Genomic DNA, 9,716 nt, shown 5'->3' with positions numbered 1-9,716 from the left:
TGAAACTGGTGAGGTTAAGTGACTTGCCAGAAGGTCACGTAGCTCATGAATTGGAACTTGTCTGTGTGTTTTGAATGTAGAAAAGGTTTGACATACAGTATCTCATTGAATCCTCACAGTTCTTGGGGGAGGGTTTTATCACTATTACTGTCTTGCTGTTGGTGGACAAAGGAAGCTACATGGAGAGAAATTAAGGCATAGTTTGCCCAGATTCACTCAGCTAACAAGATCCCCTGTGGTCTTTTGAGATTTTGAGGTCAGTCTGGTCCCCAAGAAGGACATCGGCACGTCTTCTTTGCTTGCCAAGGGCAGAGCAAACTGGATGTTAAAGCAACAATGATCGTGGGCTGCCTAGTTCCCATTATTATTATTATTTTAAGACTTTTATTTGTTTATTTGAGAGAGAGAGCCAGAGAGAGGGCACAAGCAGGGAGAGCAGCAGAGGGAGAGGGGGCTCGATCCCAGGACCCTGGGATCATGACCTGAAGCCGATAGCAGATGCTTCACTGCTTAACCGACTGAGCCACCCCGGCGCCCCACCTAGTTCCCATTACTATTATACATGATTAAAGTCTGGTTTCTTAAATCAGAAAAAAAAAAAAAAAAAAACCTATAAATTTTCTGTAATTCAAATTGGCCTTCCGGGCACCTGGCCGCCTTAGTCAGTGAAGCATGCAACTCTTGATTTCAGGAGGGAGAGTTCAAGCCCTGCATTGGGCATTGAGCCTATTTAAAAAATAATAATAATAAAAGAAAATAAATTCGTCTTCTGTTTAGTACCCAACCAAATTCACTATTACGAAGATTTTTATATTTAATTCCATTTAAAGCTGTGTAAATAAGAACAAAGATTCTATTAACATTGTGAATCAGGAGAAAAAAAATGTATAAAATTTTCCTTTCCATTCTCCCCCTCATTTGAGATTAGTAGTGTATCTAGCAGCAAATGATGCAGTATCTTCTCTGTCTCTACTTTTATTTTTTTATTTTTATTTTTAAAAAGATTTTATGTATTTTATTTGGCAGAGAGAGAGAGAGGATGAGCGGGGGGAGGGGCAAGGAGAGAGGGAGAAGTAGGCTCCCTACTGAGCAGGGAGCCCCAGGCAGGGACTCCATCTCAGGACCCCAGGATCATGATCCAACCTGAAGGTAGATGCTTCACTGACTGAGTCACCCAGCACCCTCTCTGTCCTTACTTTTCAAAAACTAGAAAAGGAAACATTCATGTTTATGTATTTGGAGAGGCGTACTTAACACTTTTGCACAGTAGAAGTAATGGGTGGGTAGATGAATGAATGAATTCATTTCTCCTTTATTTAAGAAATTTCTTAGTGATTGACAGGGCATGTCTCAGACTTACCCTGAAATGTGTACACAATCTGGTCCTGGTTGTTTGTGCAGGATAAATATGGAAGTGTTGCAATTCGTATGCCGTAAGTCCAGCTTAGGCATTCCACTCCCATGCTGTGCCCTGAAGCAAGCCAACCTTGCAATGACAGGATATGGGAATCAGTCATCACCCAGAGAACCTCTGAGAGCTTGGACAGTGTGCAGGATAGAGCTCAGGGGCTAAGATAGGGGCACGGTGAAGGAGATAGGTGATGGCTGTGTGTTGCATATAGAAAATGCTCAAAGAAAACATACTCTCTGGATTGATTGGCTTAGAAGTCATTGGGCAAGCAGAGAGAGGAGAAAGATGAAACTTCTGGAGCCCAGAACCAACTTAAAGGATCAGGAAAAGTGGTACAGAGAAGCATCTTCTCTTCCCTCAAGCATCAGCCTTGTCCTCTAAAAGTGCCTTCCAGGTAGACTCCTGGCCATCTTTCTACCTCCTTCGATCAACCCTCAGACAGCACATAGTTCCAGGAAAACCTCAATGTCCTCCAAAGCAGACAAACAGAGGGATGGGATTGTGACAACTCTCTCCTTAGTTCTCAATGTGGAAACACTGCCGTGGGGGGACAAGGAACTGAAAACATCCAAATCTGGGGCAAGAGATGCTAAGACAATTCCACACACAAATGTGAAATCATCAGTTACACCATGCACACTGATGACATGATTTTCTTCTTCTTCTTTTTTTAAATATTTATTTATTTATTGAGAGAGAAAGAGAGAGAAAGTGTGGGTAGAAGGGCAGAGGGAGAAGGAGAGAGACTCCTTCTGAGCCAGGAGCCTGACCCCAGGACCCAAGATCATGACCTGAATTGAAATAAAGAGTCAGATGCTCAACCAATGGGACCACCTAGGCACCCACAGGATTTTCACATCTACAAAGGCTACTGCTATCATTAAGGGCTTTCCTAAGGCATTTTGTTAAATCAGCATTGGATCTGACCACATTATCTCTGCACTTGAATAAATGTCTGAGAAGGAGATGCTTACAGTTTTTGAAGGCACTGATCAAAGTCATGCTTCTTCATCTGATAGCAGGTAAGTGCCACCCAAGGGCAATCTTGGTGGGCTGGCCCTTGTCCATTGCGAATTTCACCATGGAGCACAAAGGGAAACAGGTCCAAACACAGCAGTGTTGTCAAATGGACACGGGAAAATCTCAAGTCATTTCCCTCATGCCTGTTTTCCCAAGTCTCAAAGAATCTAATTGCTTCTTCCTTGGCTCCTCTCAAATGACGCTCTCCTAGGGCCACACGTAAACTTCTGAATGGACCTAAAGACAGCTTGTTGTGGGGTGCCTGGGTGGCTCAGTGGGTTAAGCCGCTGCCTTCAGCTCAGGTCATGATCCCAGCATCCTGGGATCGAGCCCCACATCAGGCCCTCTGCTCAGCAGGGAGCCTGCTTCCCTCTCTCTCACTCTTTGCCTACCTCTCTGCCTACTTGTGATCTCTCTCTGTCAAATAAATAAATTTTTAAAAATCTTAAAAAAAAAAAAAAAAAGACAGCTGGTTGTTTCAGGGGCTCAAGGTCAGCCTTTCCCTAGGTCACAATACAGAGATCAGGGATTGTGCCTCTCCTCACTCAGTGGCCGTATTCACATTTTTAACTAAAAAAACTGCTTCCCCACCTTTTCAAATTTTAACTTATATAGAGTTTGAGCAGAACTCATTTTTCCTGTATGGACTCCATGCACTCCCAAGGATCTCTGATTCCTGCTAAATATAAAACTCTCTTTCCACCATCATCTCACTGATGAATGGAAATTCTAGAAATACTCCTGGCTTTCTGAACCCAGAGAGCAGATATCAGGCATTAAATTTCCCATGAAGAAGCAAGACATCCACGGTTATTATTTCTGCTTGATGATGGTTCGTTCTCTTCTTCCCGTTGCCTCTCTCACACATCTGGTCCTCTGTGCATCTCGCGAAGTCCCCTCCCTGTCACCCCTAGGCAAGGTCCCCTGCTGCTCTGCGGGATCCTGCCACCCCGGGGTCGCCCCACCTGTGGGGAAGGCAGGAGCAGATGCTGGAAGGTAGTGCAGGGTACGGCAGTGGGTGAGAACTCCTGAGGGCAAAGCTTGGCTCTGGCACTCAATGGTGCTGTGGGGTTTGAGGAATTACTTCTTAAAAATAAATAAAATCTTTGGGAAAAAAAAAAAAAAAAGAAGGAAGAGAACAGCATATCTAGGTCCCCTTATTCCCTTTGATAAGTCTCATTTGTTACCTCCACCATAAAGCCTGACCAGGCGTAATGACTTCTCTTTGCATGTTTTCTTCCTTTTTTAAAAAAAAATTTGCAAATCAGAATACCTATTCATAATCTTCCAGTAAGAAATGGACTACCGGGGTGCCTGGGTGGCTCAGTGGATTAAAGCCTCTGCCTTGGGCTCATGTCATGATCTCAGTCCTGGGATCGAGTCCTGCATCGGGCTCTCTGCTCAGCAGGGAATCTGCTTCCTCCTCTCTCTGCCTGCCTCTCTGCCTACTTGTGATCTCTGTCTGTCAAGTAAACAAATAAAATATTTGAAAGAAAGAAAGAAAGAAAGAAAGAAAGAAAGAAAGAAAGAAAGAAATGTATTACCGAGCACATTCTTTCCCCGGAGGTGGATTTACGTAGGAAAGCTAAATTACCATTGGAAGGTTGGTTGGTGGGCCCAGACTGAGAGTTGCTCGTGTCATGAATCAATGATATATTGCTTCAAACCTTCATCTTCACTAATAATAGCTGGGATCTTTATTTAGGTCTTGCTGGATGCCCAGCAATAGGGTTCTCAATATCTGCGTATTAAAATGTCATCTTGGGGTGGCCTTGGTGTTGCAGTGGGTAAAGCATCTGACTCTTGGTTCCCGCCAGGGTCCTGATCTCAGGATTATGAGATCGAGCCCCACGTGGGGCTCTGTGCTCAGTGGAGAGGTTGCCTGAGACTTTCTCAACCCCTCCCTCTGCCCCAAACCCTGGTGTAACCAGTCTCTCTCTCTCTCTCTCACTCTCAAAAATAAGTAAATAAATAAATCTTTTTAAAAAATGTGATCCTCACAACAGCCCTGTGAGTAAGGCACCATTATCATCACTATTTTTAAGAGAACTGAAACACGGAGAGTAGGACACTCCTCCGAGGATACAAGTTGGCAATGTTGGGGTCTGGCGCCAGAGCCCCAGCTCACAGTCGCTGGCTTATGCTTTCTCATAGAAGTAATGGGGCAAGCACTCGCCTCTGCCTCTCACTGCACCTTGCATGACATTCGTGGCCCCAAACTCAGCTGTTTTTATTTTGTTGCTGCTTGATATTTGCATATCTTTCCCCACACGCCCAGCCTTCGGCTTAGGAGGAGCAGGAAAGGAACTAGGGGTTGCCAATCTTCTCTTTTCCTTTGATGTCATACGTCATTGCTTTCAGCGGAAGTGCCAACACCAGGAAGTGACAAGAAGAGAAAATAATAGGATAGAGGTCCTAGGTCATTCGTGCTTCTTTGAACCCTATACCAGGCGGTCCAGGCTGCTCCTGATTCAAAAGGAAAGCCTCTCTGTGCTGCCGGAGCCCTTGCTTACTGAGTCTTAGATCTGGGCTTCTCAGCAGCTCACTCACCTGTTCCCAGCAGTGCCTGAAATTACAAATTCTTTAAAGGGTGTGAATCTGCTCTGTAATTCACTCTGACAGGTTTCAGGCATCTGGGACAAATTCTTTGCTGGTTTTTGTGATCTTGATTTTACCACACTTCATTAACTGAGATTAAAATGAGTTTTTCTTTGAAAAGCTGTAGGATGACGATACTTCTTGTCCTTCTCGCCCCGGAAGTATGTGTAGAAATAGTAGAAAAGAATGCTTTGGCCTCCATAATTTTCAGTGACTAAAGCCAAAAATGAAATCCAGAATGTTCTCCTTGTAGAACATTTTCTAAGACCCTGGAATCTTGCTAAGTGAAGAGATAGAAGGGCATCGTCCCCGAAGAGGAATTTGCACAGACCGGCAATTCTTCTAAGTTTTAAGTAACCAGTCCCTTGACCTTGATGATACATATGTAGAGACTTTCAAGAGTGGGAGCAAGGAAAGGAGGAGAAAGGCAACTTTGATGATTACATAAAATCCTGATGCGTGTAGAATGTTCTCAGTATGTGCAATATTCAAGGTGCCAGACAATGACAAAGATATGACTCTTTTCGTCTTTGAGAATAAAGACCAGAAGGAGAGCCACAGTAATGGCGGCAGCTCTCTCCTCCAGCTCTGAAAGTTCCTGGCTGTCTTCCGTCTTGACCTCCCACTTGCTCCAGTGGTGAGTTACAGTAGTTAGAAAATAGGCAGAGATCTGCCACCTACCTAGTGCGTGCAGATTTCTGTACTGCCCTGTGGCTCTGTACTTGAGAAGGTTATCCTCTTTGGAAGACAGCCAAGAATACATCTACAGAGTTGAAAGAGAACCCCTGGCCCAGATAACAATCTTCTCTGTAGCATTTTTTGAAACATCGCCTTCAGCCTAGGCAACGCTTTTCCGGAGAGCTTGTGACGGTACTTTTAAAGACAGCCCGTTCCACTCTATTTCACTTATCTTTTAAGGGATGAAAACAATTAAATCCTTTAAATAGTGTGTTAATACTGACTAGACAATGACTTTTTATTTTCTTTATATCCTCTTTCTATGCTTCCATGATTATTTCGTTTTTCATTACTTGATAAGTTTCTAAATTCCTTGATGATATTTGAGAAGCACCCTACAGAGAAAACAGAAATAAGCAAGCAAATTAGGTTGCATGGCAGAGAGGAATGGGCAGTTCATGAAATTACCAAATGTTGTATCCTAGGTGATAAAATGGCGTTACGTTGGTGCAAAAAATAAGATCCTCATGTCACTGTAGGACAAAAGCAATTCGTGCAGCTAAAAGACTGTCTATTTCGCATCATCTCCAAAGTAGGCTTTGATCTGGACAGTTACTAAGAAGGTTTAGCTGCTCAGAGACTTGCAGTCGTTAAATATATAATGATTTTTCAATATTTACAGTCTTTTTCAAGGGCAAACGCGACCCGTTAAAGCACGAAGATTGTGCTTCACCGATTCATATATTTGTAAAACAGAGAATGGTTGCTCTATTCTGTTTCAGCTTGATGCCTTGCCTTATACTGATCCCAGGACCCCAGGACCATGACCTGAGCCCAAGGCAGATACCTAATCTACTGAGTCACCCAGATGCCCTCTCGAACAGTCTTCTATCCAATTATATGTAAAGAAGTTAAACATAATGAAAAATTCATGTCTTCTTAGTGAAGCTGGATGTAAACAGGAGTCTGTCTGATCCAGTTTGGAGAATATTCTTACCTTGAGGAATGTGCATGCATCATGGGGTGACCTTATAGCCTGAGCTGCCTGCTCAGGTCCAGCTTGTGCCTGTTGTCTCATGTCATTATTAATAGTGTCCCTTCATTCTCAAATATTCTTTTTTTTTTTTTGAGTTTTTATATTTGAGTTTATTCCTCATTTAACTTTTAAAACACTACTAGAGTTTAATATTAAAACAAAAACAAGAGCGAGTAGTAAGCTATGATTATAGTCCTTCACTCATTCACTACTGCACAAAAAGTGCCAGCAGTGTTATTCACTGGCCCCATTAAGAGGTCTGACACTGAACACCACCCCTGGGATGATGTTCATCATTCTCACATGCTTCCCCATTGTAATGACGCCCTCTTTTCCGATTTGGAAAGTCCACCAGTTCTACCTGGTCCGTTTCATCAGTCTCTTCTACTTCCTTCCTCTCAGGCAGGAGTTTTCGTCAAGAGAGTTTATCAGGAGAGAGAAAGCCATTCTCAGGAAAGTTTACCTTAAATTCGACAACAAGGTGACCCTTCTTATATGGTCTATGATAAATTGGCGTGCCTTCATTTAGCACACACTTGATATCTCCATGCTTGACAATTTGACCTGAAGGAGAGGTGATGACAATGGTTCGGTTGTCAAGAGTAGATATTTGCCTTTTGAAAACCACACAGTGCTTCAACCAGCTGCATGTCCATACGCATGAAAAGGTCTTCTCACCCAGTGAAAACAGCATGGTCCTTCTGACCTAAAACAATGATAATATCTCCTGGTTCCAGTCCTGGTTCTTGGTCTCCTTCACCATGGAATGTTATCTCCTGGCCATCTTTCATGCCTTTGTCAATATGAACTTCTAGAATTTTCTTCTCTCGAACTATCTTCCTTCCATTGCAGCTTTACATCTATCTTTAGGACTGATCTGTTCCCCCATGGCGCTGGCACTCCATGCACACAGATTGAATTTGCTGAACCATTCCAGATCCTATCTGATGAATTCTTATTTGCATTCCAGTACCTGGGGAACTGGGACAACATTCAACTCCTCCTTTCTTACCACCTCGGCCTTCACATTTATCGCAAATCACATTCTTTTGCAGAGCTAGTTTTCTTCTTTCACTGTTGTATAAATCTTCTAAGGTTACTGAGAGCTGATGGACAACTTTTTTACCTTTCCTTTCTCTCTGCATTCTTCCTCCTCCTCCAAAAAACATATCAAAGATGTCCATGGGGGAGCCAAAACCACCACTGGCTCCACCTTCTTTAATTGCCTGTTCTCCTCCTTTGTCATACTTTTCTTTGCATCAGAGAGTACTTTGTAAGCTTGAGAAATCTGTTTAAACTTCTCTCCTTCGTTAGGATTCTTATCAGGGTGGTGCTTCAAGGTCAGTTTCCTGGAGGCCTTTTTCAATTCTTCTAGGGTGGCATTGGGTTTGACCCCCAAAATATCATAGTAAGTGGTTTCTTTCTTTCTTTCTTTTTTTTTTTTTTTTTTTACATTTATTTATTTGACAGAGAGAAATCACAAGTAGACAGAGAGGCTGCCAGAGAGAGAGAGAGAGGGAAGCAAGCTCCCTGCTGAGCAGAGAGCCCGATGCGGGACTCGATCCCAGGACCCTGAGATCATGACCCGAGCCGAAGGCAGTGGCTTAATCCACTGAGCCACCCAGGCGCCCCTCTTTCTTTTTTTTTTTTAAGGTTTTATTTATTCGTTTGACAGACAGAGATCACAAGTAGGCAGAGAAGCAGGCAGAGAGAGAGAGAGGAAGGGAAGCAGACTCCCCGCTGAGCAGAGACACCCCCTCCCCCCACGCTGCTTGATCCCAGGACCCTGGGATCATGACCTCAGCTGAAGGCAGAGGCTTTAACCCACTGAGCCACCCAGGTGCCCCATAGTAAGTGGTTTCTTTCACCATTTTCTACAGCTGGTGAGAGGGCTGAGGCTGATGTGGGGGAGCAGGAAGGAGCGTGTTGCTGGGTGCAGCTCAGGTAGCCACCTCTCCTCCGTTCTCAAATATTCTATGGTCTGATCATGATAACCCTAATCATAGGCAAGAGGACAGCTTCAGAATAACAACCAGTGGGTCCCTATGCTGGGGGTTCCTAACTAGGGGCTGACAAAAGAACAGAATGGCAATGCTCTCCAAGACCTCTTTTGCTTTCAGTTTCTCAGATCCTGTGGGGGAGAATATAAAGAGACAAATGTGAAATGAACTTATTCTAAGTAATAATACTGAGGGCCACTGAAAAAACATGATTAACTCTCAAGGCGCCTGGGTGGCCCAGTTGGTTGAGCATTCGACTCTTGGTTTCGGCACAGGTCATGATCTCAGGGTCATGGGATGGAGCCCTGAGTCAGGCCCCACATCAGCCTGGAGTCTGCTTGAAATTCGCTCCCTCTGTTCCTCTACCCATCTCCACCCGCACTCTCTAAAATAAAATAAATAAAATCTTAAAAAAAAAATTAACTCTCAATAGTCTGCCCCAATAGGATAATCAGGAATATGTATAACTAACATTTGTCATATTTATTCCATCATATTAACCTTCTTAATTATACTATTCTTTTAAAATTGGTTTATATTGCCTGGTACATTTTGTCTGAGAATGAAGAGAGGTGGCCTACAATTTGCTACAGATAATCCCACGCCGACAATTAAAATAGCACATGCAAATTCCCCTCAACCCCCAGATTCATGAAGCTGGGACATACATTAAAGCTCACTTAAGTTCAACTCCCTAATTTTATACATGAGGCCTCAAAGGTCCAGGAAGACTGAGCTATTTTCTCCGAGGTAAATGAACAAATCATTGTGATGAGACATAGAATCCACGTTGTTCTATCACTTCACTGGTGAAATCTGCATGACAGAAATTTTACATAGAAATAGTAATCAAAATGTATTTATAGGCATGCTCTTTTGTAGCGTTGTATTTCCTGAATTAATCAGGAAGCTTATTTCTTACGTACTATGTGCTGTGGAAGCTTCTATAAATCCATTGTTCCATTTTTGCTTT

At 43.2% G+C, this 9,716-nt stretch overlaps 1 pseudogene; it reads right to left on the bottom strand.

The window, feature by feature from the left end:
* Positions 1-6,993: 6,993 nt before the first annotated feature.
* Positions 6,994-8,160, bottom strand: LOC132023895 (dnaJ homolog subfamily A member 1-like; annotated as a pseudogene).
* Between the last annotated feature and the right edge of the window lie 1,556 nt (positions 8,161-9,716).

This window comes from Mustela nigripes, chromosome 8 (genome assembly GCF_022355385.1).
Source record: "Mustela nigripes isolate SB6536 chromosome 8, MUSNIG.SB6536, whole genome shotgun sequence".
In the NCBI taxonomy this organism is placed as follows: domain Eukaryota; kingdom Metazoa; phylum Chordata; class Mammalia; order Carnivora; family Mustelidae; genus Mustela; species Mustela nigripes.
The sequence above is the reverse complement of the archived record's forward strand: the minus strand, read 5'-3'. Positions and strand labels throughout refer to the sequence as shown.